This window comes from Cnephaeus nilssonii (genome assembly GCF_951640355.1).
Source record: "Cnephaeus nilssonii genome assembly, chromosome: 18".
Classification (NCBI taxonomy): domain Eukaryota; kingdom Metazoa; phylum Chordata; class Mammalia; order Chiroptera; family Vespertilionidae; genus Cnephaeus; species Cnephaeus nilssonii.
Window position 1 is genome coordinate 26,359,735 of NC_137089.1, and position 13,995 is coordinate 26,373,729.

General features: G+C 39.8%; 1 protein-coding gene across 1 annotated transcript in view; it reads left to right on the forward strand.

Moving 5' to 3' along the window:
- The window catches only part of DEPTOR (DEP domain containing MTOR interacting protein), a 127,864-nt gene that overhangs the window by 3,950 nt on the left and 109,919 nt on the right, over window positions 1-13,995 (forward strand). The window lies entirely within an intron of this gene.

Genomic DNA, 13,995 nt, shown 5'->3' on the forward strand with positions numbered 1-13,995 from the left:
TCTCATCGATGTTTCTAACTCTCAATCCCTCTCCCTTCCTCTCTGTAAAAAATCAATAAAATATATTTTAAAAAAAAGTTGGCTTTCAGGCCCAGCTCTGTGAATTTTATTTATTTATGTATGTATGTACATATTATTTTTAACTACCTTTTTGGGAGACAAGTCAATTAGGCATTCTGAGTCTTAGTGCCCTTACCTGCAGAATGGGAATAATGATATCCTCCCATACAAGGTTTGTGGTATTGGTTCCAATGGAATATAACATGGAAAGGAACATTGCAAAAAAAATCCATACACCGATTAGTTGTTATGATTATTATAATCTCCAGATGTGAAATTGAGGGCTGTCCACACTCCTGACCCTTTGGATAGAGCAGGTGGTTGCCTGAGGACATGAAATCGAGTAACGACTTAAAAACATTTCCTGCTTCCTTTTCCTAATCTCTTCATGCTTCCCCTTGTCATAAAATACTGTCTTCCTCACCCAATGTATTTCCATGTTTTTACATCTAAAAAATGCATTTGGATACCACTTCACATTCCCAGGATGGCTATAATAAAAAACAAAACAAAACATAATAAGTATTGGCAAGGGTATGGGGAAATTGGAACCCTTATACAGTGCTGGTGGAAAGGTAAAATGATGCAGCCACTTTGGAAAATAGCCTGGAATTTTCTTAAAGATTAAACATAGAGTTACCACATGACCCAGCAGTTTTACTCCTAGATATATATATTCAAGAGAAATGAAAACGTATGTCAAAATTTGTAAACAATTTTTCACAGTAGCATTGTACATAATAGCCAATCATAGAAATAACTCAAATGTCTATCAATTGATGAATGGCTAAACAATCTGTGGTATATCCATACAATGGAATATTATCCTATATAATAAAAGGCTAATATGCAAATTGTCCCCTCGATCAGGAGTTCAACCAGGGGGTGGAGCTGGCAGGCCAACTGCCTGTGGCCCCTCTCCCCAGCTGTCCCTGCCCCTGTTCCCCCGCATCGGGGGTGGGGCCGGCCATATGCCACCCATGCACAAATTTGTGCACCAGGCCTCTAGTTTGACAATAAAAGAATAAAGTGCTGATATAATGCTACAACATGGAGGCCCTTGAAAACATTATGCTAAATGAAAGGAGTCAGACACAAAAGGACAGATACCATTTATATGGAACGTTCAGATCAGGTGAACCTATAGAGATAAACAGTGGTTGCCCGTGGCAGTAGGAGGGTGATGGAGAGTGATTGCTGATGGGTAATAGAATTTCCTTTTAGAATGATGAAAGTGTTCTAAACTTGGTTGAGGTGATGATTTACATAACTGTGGATATACTTAAAACCATTGAAATATCACATTAAATTGATGGAGTGTGTGGTATGTGAATTATATCTCAATAAAACTATTACAAAAATGCATTTGGATAACACATTAGAGTGATGAAAGCTAAAATATTTAAACTTGTTAACCTTTTTGCTTTCTTTTTTCATTGGCCAAAGAATGCAGTAATATTTATCATTAACTCAGTAACCCATTATTACCACACCAGAAGGGACTGACATTTTACATATATATTTTTTTATAGTATTATTCTTGATACAAAACAAAGAGAAGGTGCCACAAATAGTCAAGAAAACCTTCTCAGAACATTCTTAATTTGAAGAGAGCCATATATAAATCCTTCATATTAGTGGGATTTTATACTATGACTTTTCAAATCATTAGTTTTTTTATATATTATGTAGAAATCTTTTCACTGGAAATTTGCTTATGCAATCATAAGATTCTAATTATGACATCCAAAATCCACCTCATGTTTATTCTATAAGCTAATCTCAGAGATATTTGACAAGAAAGTGATTTATAATAGAGCAGTTAGATAAAGAAGCCCAACAATATCACTGTGCTTTTTGTGCTAATGGTAAGCATGATAATAACTATAACACTTACTGGCATATGGCATTTATTACCCGCCAAGGACTCTTCTAACTGTCTGTCTGTCTATCTATCTATCATCTATCTATCTATCTATCTATCTATCTATCTATCTATCTATCTATCTATTTTAATCCTTATAGCAACTTTTATTACCCTCATTTTACAGATGAGAAAACTGAGGAATGGAGCATTTAAACTAACTAGCCATAGATTATTCAACCAGAAAGTGATAGAGCTGGGAGTCCCTGCTTATAAGCAGCATCTAGACTGCAATTTAATGGTGTCCTCAACTAGTGATGTAAAGGGTTAAAAATGTAATGGCAAGACAGATGTAAAACACAATTATACGACTATCACATTCTACTGTGACAACTCTTGCAAACAAACAAGTAGGCAAATGCTTTTTCCATTCTGTTGGGAAAAATAGAATTTATTCCTAGAAGTGTTTATGTTTTGACAAGATAGAATGGTCACTTTTCTCTACTAACTATTAGCCAGGTCTTCCTTGCCACGTGATTTTGAAAACTTAATTTGATCTATATATTTCTTCTCATTTTGTAATCATTATAATGGGAAGATAAATTGCAGTTTACTATTTTGCCAGCTGTGACGTGGGGAAGAGTATTAAGAATGTAATGAGAAATGCTTAATTAAGAGAAAACGTTTCAAGCATTTCAATTATGCAGAGCTACCTAGTCTAAATATGCTAACTGCCACAATCTCTTCCAATCACTAGAGCTAGTTCCCTAAAAGCAATTTACTAAGCAATGAGTTTTAGCTAAGTTGTAGGAAATTGCAATTCCTTCAAATTGTTAGATTTTTTTGTTATAACCGACTGCCTTTCCAGACTCTTATAGCCATGCTAGTGCCTTTTTCCTAGAAACTCATTCAATAAATGTTGAGTTGCTTTTCGGAGTTTGCTTTGCATGTGTTAATGCTGTATGCAGATAAAAGGTAAAAGCCAACTCATTGAACCAAAGACCAAGCTACAATAAAATAAATCTAAGATGTGGAATTTAGAGCATCCAGAATAGAAAAAAAGAGAATCAGTTCATTTTACTGCACTTTGAACTTTAGGAGCTTTAGGTTGGCATAGAGAATGTCTTAGGGGACAGCCCCTACTGGTGACTTTTAATATGGAAGCTCACCTCTACCAGACACTGTATCTGCCTAGAAATAGCAGGAAATACCTGGAAAGCTACTACCCAGAGCTCTCACTGAAATCTGAGGATCCAAATGGAAGAAATACACCTTTATTCTTCTAAACAGGAGAGAATGTCTATCCTGGAGTCGGGAAATTACTGCCTGTTCAGATTAAAGCGCGGGGGCTCGGGGGTGGAATGGCTTTAGAAAATGGACAGTCACTTCATTTGGAGTCAATGCAGAGAGGTCTGGTGTAGAGTGTTGAAGTGCCTTTGAACCAGAGGCTTTTCCAACATACATACCCTGCTCCTGTGACTATCTTTTCTGCTTCACAAATTGTAATTGAGGCCAGCGAGCACAGTTCTGGCACAGAGCAAGCTCGCAGTTAATTCTTGTTACCTGGAGAAAGAGCATGTGGAAGTACTGTATTTTCCAGCATATAAGACGACTTTTTAACCCAGGAAAATCTTCACAAAAGTTGGGGGTCGTCTTATACGCTGGGTGTCATCTTATAGGGCGGGTATATTCCAAACTCTATATTTTAACTGGAAAAGTTGGGGGTCGTCTTATACGCCCAGTCGTCTTATACGCCGGAAAATACGGTACTTTGTCCCTTGCAAAAAACATCATGCAAATGGAAGACACTTAGTAAGTGCTCAATAAATGATTGTGGAATTATTTTATACCCGTATGCACTTATTCTTATGTAAAGTCGTCACACTTTTCTTTATTCCTCTCATTATCTACCAAGGAGGACAGGGCTTTATATCTGAGATCCTTGTTCCAATATTTATCAGCCTTAACCAAACTTGGAAGCTTATGTCAGTAACTGTTTTCATGGGTTATTAGGTACTTGGAGAACAACATTGGAGACAGGGTGGGGACAGAGAGCTTAGTGGGTCAGACAGCATGCTTGCAAGCAGCTGTTCCCAGTGGTACTGCCAGGAGGGGCAATAGGAGCTATTTTCATTAGGGCTGTCTGGGATGGTGCCATCCTGGAAGAGTTCAGGGAAAATATCGACTACTCAGGTCTGCACAGAGTCTTTTTTTTCCCCCTGTAGATTTGAAAACACATTTTAGGCTGGATAGGAGAAGTGAGATGAAGAGAGAGCAAACACACTGGGAGTGTGGAACAAGATAGTCTTTCCTATGTACAGTTTTCAGATCCTCAGCTTCTGCTAGGGTGTGGCAAGAGGGGACAAATGCCAGGGCCCCCAGCTCAGGGAAACCCATGGCAGCTGCAGAGGAGGAGGTAGTTAGCAGCTAGTGTCATTGGGAAGGGCTCAAAGCTTGCCACTCTTAAGCCTCAGCTGCTACTTGTGGTTCTGTTATTGCTGTTTTTTGTGCTTGTTTATTTGTTTGAATCCTGCTGCAAATATATTAAAGAAAGGATAATTTTTTTCTATGTTAAAGAAAGATTTAGCATCTCCTTCCACAATATTAGGACCTACAGATTTTGGTTCTGTTATTTGCCCAGAGATTCAAAGCCATGGCCCAACACCAGTTGAGGTCTTGGCCTTATTTAGTTCATCCACTCTGTGGGGCTCTCTGTTGGGTGGCAAAACCACCACGTATTGCAGCTACAGAGAACTGAACCGTGTGTTTTGTGGCAGATCAGGCAGGATTCAGAAGGACCAGTTTTAGCCCAGAATGCTCACTAGCTACTCTGATCTTGATTTAAGGTGAGATAAACAAATTAACATTCTGATGTACATTCTTTCTTTAAGAAAGTCTCATTTCATTCTGTCCTAGTTTCATTAGGCTTAGGTTAGTTGCTGCATTTTTATTATCTGTGAAGTTTGGCCATTTTCTAACAAGTTGTGAAATTCTGGAAGAATACACTATGAGTGGCATCTTGGCAGAAAAAGCAAGGAGGATTTGGAAGAAGGAAGTGTAGAGATATGTACGCAATTATGGGCTGGTCTAAGAACAACCAACATGTGAAAGGACAAATTTATAAAGCAAATATATTGAGAAAGGATCATTTTTTTCCATGTTAGAAAAAATTTAGTATGTATTTCTATTGAAGATCCTGGGTTAATTTGCTATTTAAAATGCAATTCTCTCCCAGTCGTTGTGGCTCAGTAGATTGAGTGTCCATCCATGGACCAAGAGGTTCCTGGGAGTCCCCAGTTTGATTCTCGGTCTTCAATGGATATATTTTAATAATGGATTAGACATAGCTGAAAAGAAAATTAGTGGATCAGAAGGTAGAGCAGAAAAATATCTAGGCTGAAACATTGCTGGGGGTGGGCTTAATCCCCAGTAGGCTGTGTGTATAGCCCATTGATGTTTCTATCTCTCTCTCCCCCTCTCTTTATCTAAAACTCAATAAAAACATATTTTAAAAAGGAATTCTATTTATAAATTTTGCACACTATTTTCAGGCACATAAATTGAGCCCAGAATAGCATGAATTTTTTGAATTGTAGAAATTCTGTTTTGCTTCCCAATTTCTTTCCTCTTCCACAGGAGGAAGGAGAATGGTGTAAACTTAGGTCCTGTCTTCATTGAATGTATTTTTTTTTAATTCTACTTACCTTTACTCTTTAACTTTTCCATTATCAAAAGTGACTTTCACAGAATATATTCCCTGAAAAAAAAGCAAGGATTTATTCTCTGTGGTGATATATGGCTATTTTACATTGAGGTATAAAGTGCCCCTTGTATCGTCTTTAGTTAAGCAATAATAAGGTTGATGAAATATAACTTTATCAGTCTTGGCTGGGTGGCTCAGTTGGTAGAGCATCATTCCAATATGCCAAGGTTGTGGTTTCGATTCCCAGTAAGGGCACATACAAGAATCAACCAATGAATGCATGGCCAGGTGGAACAACAAACTGATGTTTCTGTCTCTCTAAAAAAATCATTAAAATAAGATAAAATAGAACTTTACCAAAGCTCTTACTTAATGTACTACTTTCTTCTTTTTTAAAATAAGAGTTGATTTGAGCCTAACTGACATATTCCGGGGAGGAATATCTCAAATGCTCCTCTATTTTCTTCTTGAGAACCGATGTAACACAGTTTAGATCTGAGGTGTTAAGGCAATAATCTAATGCATACCCATGACTCATTTTCCTTCACATTTGTTAGATTTCTATCTTATTAATGACTGGCTTGTAGAATCTGATCAATAACAATAGATATAACCTAAGTCATCATCAAAGAGGATGAATAGACCTTGGCTGCCCTGATAAAGAACATTTATCCTGATGCCATATTTATCAGAGCCATAAGTTATTACAAAGTATTTAAGGACATCCATATACAAGGAATAAGAGTGAACTCGTGCTTTTTCCTCCAACATTTTACTATGAAAAATTTCAAGCATACAGAAAAGTTTAAAGAATTTTATAGTGATCAGTCATCCACTAATTAGATTCCACAATTATCATATTACCATGCTTGCTCTAATATATAGCTATCCTTATAGCCCTTCTTCTATTCACTCATCAGGTCATCTTATTATTTTTTTCTTTTATAGGCATTTGAAGTAAATGGCAGACAACAATATACTTCTAAAACCATTAACATACAACCCAGCCAGTGTGGCTCAGTAGTTGAGTGTCAACCCTGAACCAAGAGGTCACTGGTTCGATTCCCAGTCATGGCACATGCCCGGGTTGCAGGCTCTATCCCCAGTGGGGGGCATGCCGGAGGCAGCTAATTGATGATGTTTCTCTCTCATCCATGTTCCTCTCACTCTCCGATCAATAAAAAAAAGTAAAAGCTTTAACATACAATTTACTAGCTTGTATTCACTATTTGTTTATGGTTCTTTAAGAGATAAAACTTATGTACAATGAAATGCACCGTTTGGTGAGTATTGACAAAGACATACATCTATGAAACCAAAACCCCTATCCAGATATCTTTGAATGCTTTGGGGTCAAGAAACAGAAAATCAACCTAAACAACTTGACCCCCATATTTGGAAATCCAGGAGACTCATTCTTGGTAGTTCTGTTGGGTCTCTCTCTCATATAGCTCCTTTATGTATCAGCTCTTTCTTTAGTTGACTTCATCCTTAAGCCTGTGGTGGGATAGGAACTTTAGGCCTCACCCAGCCCATAATAATGTACAGGGGAAGAGAGGGAACATTTCCACCTTGGATCTCAAACAGAATTCCTAAAATTCGTGCTTAGGTCACATGCCTGCTCATGAACCAATGAGATTGTGGCTAGGGAAGTTGGACAACACAAGCCAAGTAGTCATCTCCCCCCCAAACACGCACATTCTCTATTTCTGTCTCTACCTCTATCTCTCAAGGGTCATTCTACAGTTCACACATTCCATTTCTACCATTTCCAGAAATTTTTTGCTTGTTTATATAATTTTCTTTTACTTTGAGAAAGGGGGAAAAATCCATTAGTATAGGTTGTTTTGAGAAAATGAATAGTATAACATGTTATAAAATACTCCAATAAAAACAAAAATATTTTATTCTTCTGCAAGTGTGAAATTTTGGTGCAGGAAGTCAAAACTGTGAGTCTTAAATTCTTTTTCACACAACTATACATCAACTCACTTTACAAGAATTTTTTAAAACAAACCTTATTTTAGGTGGGTGCTACCATTTTTCATTTGCTCAGCTCATATTCATTGAGTGTCTATTATATGTCAAGCATTACAGTACTTGTTATGAGAGACACAAAGTGAAATAAGAGAAACTTCTTACTCTTGAGGAGCTCAAACTATATTCTATCTAGCATGGGTACAAAGTAGAATTCATGACCTAAAACCACATTGTATTAAAGACAGGCATTCTATTTATCAGTAAGGAAAAAACTAAAAGCTGGAGAGAAATGGTCATGTATTTTGCAAGTTGTCATCTTAAAGTCACAATGGCATTTATTTTTAAACTAGAGGTCCAGTGCATGAAGTTTGTGCACTCGTTGTGGTCCCTCAGCCTGGCCTGCGCCCTCTTGCAGTCTGGGAGCCCTCAGGGGATGTCCGACTGATGGCTTACAGAAAAGTTTAAAGAATTTTATAGTGATCAGTCATCCACAAATTAGATTCCACAATTATCATATTACCATGCTTGTTCCCTCTGGGAAACAGGCCTAAGCCATCATCCTTAGTGCTGCTGCAGAGGCAGGAAAGGCTCCTGCCACCACCGCTGCACTCGCCAGCTATGAGCCCGGCTTCTGGCTGAGTGGCGCTTCCCCTGTGGGAGAGCACTGACCACCAGGGGAAGCTCCTGCATTGATTGTCTGCCCCCCTGGTGGTCAGTGCATGTCATAGCGACTGGTCGTTCTGCCATCAGGCCAAAACCAGCTCTCCTACATCCCCTGAGGGGTTCTGGATTGTGAGAGGGTGCAGACCAGGCTGAGGGACCCCACCGATGCATGATCAGGACCAGGGAGGAACGTGGGAGGTTGGCCAGCTGGGGAGGGACCGCAGGAGGGCTCTAGGGCGTGTCTGGCCCCTCTTGCTCAGTCCCAACTGGCTGGACCCCAGCAGCAAGCTAACCTACTGGTCAGAGTGTCTGGCCCCTGGTGGTCAGTGCATGTCATAGCTACTGGTTGACCGGTTGACTGCCTGCCCCCTGTTGGTCAGTGCATGTCATAGTGAGCGGTTGAGCGGCCTTAGCATATTATTAGCATATTACTCTTTGGTTGGTTGAACGGCCAACAGGCTGACCGGACACTTAGCATATTAGGCTTTTATTATATAGGATGTTACGTGTTTGGAAAGAGAACACAAAAATCACATTTTTTCCCATGTAGGAGAGAGAAGTGACTCTTCCAGATAGAATAACCAAATGATACCATGTACATATATTCTTACACTTTTTCTGAAACAATACTGTCTCCTTAGAAGGATAATAGTCTATTTATAAGTGAATTGTCATATTCCCTTGCCTCCTTTTCCTTTCCAAAACTCAGCGGAAATGTTGCAAAGCTGAAGGAAAGGTGGGATTTATGTTTTGAAGCTAAAAGGTGATTCAGCAGTGGCATGAGGGGCTCTGCCACCCTACATATTCCCTGCAGAGACCTTCTCAATGCTGCATCACTAGTTCTATAATCAATCCCTGCACCCCACCTAGGCTAGACACTGGGTTGGGTGCTGCGGACAGGAGGAGGACCTTTATTTCGCAGACTGCCTTCTGTGATTACTTGTATCTCTCCGAGTTTCAAAACCACACTTTTAACCTGTGTATCAGGGACTTTACAGTCACTTTCCTGGTTCAAGATTTCCAAAACTGTTAAGATAAACCATCTGCAAAAATAATGAAAAGAATGTAAATTTTTAAATAACATTTCTGGCCTTGCTCAAGGCAAGAGTCCTTTGTTCACTTCTGTTTGTCCTGAGGCAACATTAATTTCATAAAGGTATGGGTACCTCAAAGGAGTGGGTGCCAAGGTGGGGAAGGGCAAACATATTACATGAATCTCATGTCTCATATATCTTTGTATAAAATTTTATTTTAAAATTTACAAAATATATACAATATAGTTCAATAAATTCCTATGTTCACAATTCAGTAAATATAAACATTGAGAGACATTGAAAAGAAATGATTGAAAATCTAAGGCTGGGGAGTGTTGAAGGTGCTGTCAGGCATTATAGCCAAGAAGGACACTTAGAAAAGGAGGCTATGCTTCTAGAATAATGCAAGATGGCTGCCTCAGAAACCCCGGCAGGACAAGAGGGCTCAATGACAAAAGAGGGCCACAGGCCATATACCTAGGATAAGAACTGTGCATCCATGAGGTGACAGCCTACAGTGTGGGAAACTGGTGAGAAATGGGCCCTCCAGTTCTGGGTTGCTTCTCCTCTCTAATGAGCTGTGGTCCAATACAGAGATCTTCTCATAACTTGTAGAGACCCTGGAGACAAAAGAGTTAGAGATGATAATCATTGCAGAGGAGGGTGATCAAGGCATATATTTTTATTTTTATTTTTAAAAAAATATATTTTATTGATTTTTTACAGAGAGGGATAGAGAGTTAGGAACATCGATGAGAGAGAAACATTGATCAGCTGCCTCCTGCATACCTCCTACTGGGGATGTGCCCGCAACCAGGGTACATGCCCTTGACTGGAATCAAACCTGGGACCTTTCAGTCCGCAGGCCGATGCTCTATCCACTGAGCCAAACTGGTTAGGACAAAGCATATATTTTTATATGTGGGTTGTAAAGATGTATAGTTGGACAATTCAGTAATAAAATAATAATAAATAGTGAAGTGTCAGGTCCTGTTCTGTGCATTTACATGTATTTTATTTTATTGAGTCCTGATAATGGTAGAAACTAAGGTATATAGAGTGGTTTAAGTAATAAAGGGGATTCCTTGGCTTATGTAATATTACATTTAAGAACTAGGTAGAAACCTCATGGATGCACAGTTCTTATCCTAGGTATATGGCGTGTGTCCCTCTTTTGTCATTGAGCCCTGTTGTCCTACAGGGGTTTCTGAGGCGGCCATCTTCCATTATACTAGAAGCATGAGGTTTGATCAGGATTCCAGGTCTATTTCCCTTAAGTTCTCTTGATTCTCTCCTTCTCTGTGCATTAGCTTTGCCTTCACAAAATCTTCCTTTGTAGTTGTTATATTTCATAGCTACCAGCACCAATCAAGACTGAAGAGAGGCCCTAACCGGTTTGGCTCAGTGGATAGAGCATTGGCCTGTGGACTGAAGGGTCCCAGGTTTGATTCCAGTCAAGGGCATGTACCTTGGTTGCGGGCCCATCCCCGGTAGGGGGTGTGCAGGAGGCAGCTGATCGATGTTTCTCTCTTATTGATGTTTCTAACTCTCTATTCTTCTCCCTTCCTCTCTGTAAAAAATTAATAAAATATATTAAAAAAATAAATGGTTTTAAAAAAGAAAAGACTGAAGAGAGTCCAGCTGGTATGCTCAATGATTGGGCATCGACCTATGAACGAGGAGGTCACAGTTAGATTTCCGGTCAGGGCACATGCTGGGGTTAGGGGCTTGATCCCCAGTAGGGGGTGTGCAGGAGGCAGCCAATCAATTATTCTCTCTCATCATTGATATTATCTTTCTCTCCCTTTTCCTTCCTCTCTGAAATAATATATATATATATATATATATATATATATATATATATATATAGACTCAAGAGAAAGGGCTGGCTGCCATCAACGATCAACAAACATCTTGAACTTTCATGTTTTTGGACTATCTTTACTCCCAGACTCACAAGATATGAAAGCAGAGCAAGTCCTTCACTAGTTGTCTTAGGCTTACTCATCTGCAATGTTGTGGCAAGGAGGATGGCATTACCCTGACTATCTTAGGTCAGTCAGCTTCCCTTTGTGGACAGAGGTGGGATTGTAGCTGCTACTATGGAGAAGTGTTCATTGAGTACTGGGGAGACAAGCACCATGTCCTCCACAAAAAGATAATTTGGGCTCAATGATGAGAAACCATTGAGTTTTTTTGAGCAGGGTACGACGTGACTAAGGCAATCTTTTAGGAGAAATAAAATTGGGAGAGGGAGCTTATACAAAGAAGAAAGTACCCACAGAAAAACCACAGGAAAGATACAACTGGGGAAATGTTAGGAGACATTGGCATACATGTGTGGCTCTGCTGCTTTCAATGTAATTTTCCCTGTAAACTTCCCCACCATGCCGATCACCTGTTCAGCACCCATATGGACCCTCCCTTAACTCTCACCCCTCACTGCCCTCTGATTTGGGAGTTATGCCCTGAATACCAGGATTCAGGATTTGCTCAGTAATAGAAATAAAATAGAACTCGCAACTAAAAGGGCAAGTGACTCAGGCTCAAATTGTGAGGAATGCTTTTTGTATTACTTGGGTTTTGATGTCTTTCCAAGGAACACCTCCACTCAGATATCGTCCCAGCCAAAGCTGGAAAAAGTTATCTCTTTGTTGAAGCAAAGCTGTTTTAGGGATAATTAAGATGCAGACTTTCTGGGAATGTTGGCAGATGTTCTTTACTTACATAATGCAACTAAGAAAGGTCTTTCAGGTCATGTGTTTTATTTTATCGACTTCCTCCCTCCCTTCTGCAAAAATTGGAAATGGGAGCTACTTTTGATTTTCAAGGAGGCAAGTTTTTCTCCACTGTTAATAAGAATTATGCTTGCCCAGCCAGCATGGCTCAGTGGTTGAGTGTTGGCCTGTGGGCCAGGAGGTCGAGGTTCAATTCCTGGTCAGGGCACATGCCCTGGTTGCAGGCTTGAGCCCTAGGGTTGGAGGGGAGGGGGCATGCAGGAGGCAATCGATCAATGATTCTCTCTCATCATTGATGTTTCTCTCTCTCCCTTCCTCTCTGAAATAAAAAAAATATATATTAAAAAATAATTAAACTTATATCTCAGTGCACCTTCATGAGTTTAGCTTTCTATTCTTCGAAATGGGTGACGTGTACAAATGCATCAGATCGTTTGTACTCAAGTACTGACGAGGAACTGTGATGTAAAAAGTGTGATTTTTCTGATGTCTGTGTTGAGTACAAAAGAGAGAAGCTCCAGTTAAACCCATTGAGAAGCATCTGTGAAATCCAAGAAGCCGGGCTTGGAGCCAACACTTCTGTCTACATGTTTGCTGTTTGCTGACTTTGCATTAATGTGGGCTTTAAGCCAAGGAGAGCAGTCAGATCACTCAAGACTTTCTTATAATTTACAATCACGTCTTTCTAGGGAAAGGTGTAGGGTTTAGGGCCAGGGATTCCTTAGAAACCAGCCTTCCAATGCACAAGGGTTGGTTGAGCCATTTAGTTTATCATGGGACAAAACGATTTGATGAATTACACGCTTAATTAACAGGAGGGAATCTCTTTGATTGTTGCCCCCTTTAGCTTCACCTTGGGTGGTTGTTTTGCTGTTAGATAATTTCATATTCGAAAGGGGAACCCGGAGGAGAGGAAGTTGGTTTGGCTACATGTCAGCAGTTCTGGAGAATGTTTACTCAGGGAGGAGTTTGAAAACTGTGAGAATTTGGGGATTATCAGGACATTTTCAGTTCTTTCATGTTGTTCCCACCCTACCAATGCTGACCTTCTAGCCCCTGCCAGAGAAAACTCAAGCCATTCCTCAATCCATATGTGTGGTGGTGGGGAAGGCCACCATGAGCAAAGCAGGCATACTTAAGAATCTAATCTATATTTGGGGAAATCATTGCAGTTCTTATTGGTTGCTTATGTGAAAAGAAATTTTATTATGAAATTTAGCCAAGCAGTCCTTAGAGGAACACATAATAAAATATGATAGTTTTTTTTTTTTAACTTTGTAGTCAAAAATTCTATCCTTGATAGAGCATTGGAACAGTTATTTAGTTACTTTGTCTGGGGAGTCCTGGGAAAGGGCCTTCCAGATTTTTTGTACACTATCTTTAAAGGAAAACACTTACTGAAACCTCTATGGCAGTCTATTTGTTCAAAGGTTAGATTTGAGAAATTTAGTTAGTCTCTTAAAACTGCATTTATTAGAATTCTTCGGTATTGCGCCATGAGGCCTTGAGAACCCTATCTTATCAATGTGACCTGCAGTGCCTCCCATGGCAGAAGGCTTGTTAAACTGAAGCATGTGGTTCTCCCAAGGCGAATGTTTTCTTCTAAACATTTTAAGAAGATAGCACCTCTTTTCTAGTTGTGTCTCTTCAAGTGTTCAAAATGGGAAGAATGCTTCCCATGCCAGGGGAGGCTCGACTGGGCTCAGCCCTGAGCCCCTCTGTCTATTTGCTAATTCTCCTGGGGGAGGGTCAAGGTGACTGCAGGCCTGTCTCCCCTTCAGACTTTTAGGAATGGGAGGTATAAGCAAAAGGGGACACCTTCTAAAAGAGAGGTCCAGCTCTGATTGCCGAACTTATTCTAGTGACTTAAAAGAATGGGTTCTCTTCCCGCTTGGAACCTTCCTCTCCTCTGTACAGACTTCCATCAAGGCCTCTGCAACGCTTTCCCTTTTT